Source organism: Octodon degus, unplaced genomic scaffold (assembly GCF_000260255.1).
Source record: "Octodon degus isolate 3935 unplaced genomic scaffold, OctDeg1.0 scaffold00157, whole genome shotgun sequence".
Taxonomy (NCBI): Eukaryota; Metazoa; Chordata; class Mammalia; order Rodentia; family Octodontidae; genus Octodon; species Octodon degus.
In genome coordinates, this window is record NW_004524733.1 from 5439950 (window position 1) to 5440995 (window position 1046).

The 1046-nt window shown below is 34.0% G+C and overlaps 1 protein-coding gene across 1 annotated transcript in view; it reads right to left on the reverse strand.

The window, feature by feature from the left end:
- The window catches only part of Col4a5 (collagen type IV alpha 5 chain), a 351283-nt gene that overhangs the window by 78046 nt on the left and 272191 nt on the right, over window positions 1-1046 (reverse strand). The window lies entirely within an intron of this gene.

The following is a 1046-nucleotide window of genomic DNA, read 5'->3' on the forward strand; positions in this document are numbered from 1 at the left end:
AATCTTAATATGTGACTGTATTACACAGATATAACTCAGCATGAAACAGGCAAAAGATACCTAAGAGATGTCTTTAGGAACATTTTACAACATAACTATGGTAATACAACTCTCATAACGCAACTTTATTGAAATAAGAAAAAAAATTACAGGGATACATCCCTTATTCTCCTAAAACAATTAAAACCATCTGTGGTTGCTATATTTGAATATGTATAACTGTCTTTAACATTAAATCTGTTTATACATATTCAAAAATAGCGTTTTCATGTATAACCTGAGTATAAAAGACCAGGAAGTGAAAATCTTTCATGATATAACCCTAATACATTAGGCAAGAGAGAAATAAATGCTGATATACAGGTACCAGACAGTCATGCCTGCCTGGCATGGCTACTCTGCGCCTTCTTACGCATAAGTATCTGTGTTCCATGATGTCATCTGAGTGTTTTCCTATTATTATCCTAAACCTCTAGTCTTTCGCTAGAATTTTTAAACTGGTGACGACAATGCTGAAGATGTGAAGGAGAGATGAGAGAATTCCTTTTTCCAACAGTATCAAGGCAATGTGCTATGTAAAATAAATAAATAAATAAATAAACTTTAAGGCTTTTAGTAGGATGAGGACAAACTGTTCTATATTTCCTTATGCATGAAACTAAAAGAAAATGGCTTAAGCAGCAAGGAAACGTTTTATGTGGAATAAAAAAGAATTGTTAACGGTAATGGTAATTAATGCTGTAACATATTAATATCTGATGGAAAATACCTGTTCCATGATATGACAAAATGTTTGATATTTAGACAGGGTAAACTGAACTGCATATATTACAGGTTAATAATTAGCTTCTCTTCTGGAGGGTTAACAACCTAAGTTAGCAGATCAAAATTGGAGAAAAGGAAGGGCTGCATGGTTAGCCAACATTTTGACCCTAGCCTTTCAAGGTCAGTGAAGACTCAGGACATAGGAGAACCTGTACTGTAACAACATGTAACTCAGTTGTGCTCCAAATTTTCTGATCAAGAAGATTATGGAGCCACAGAGG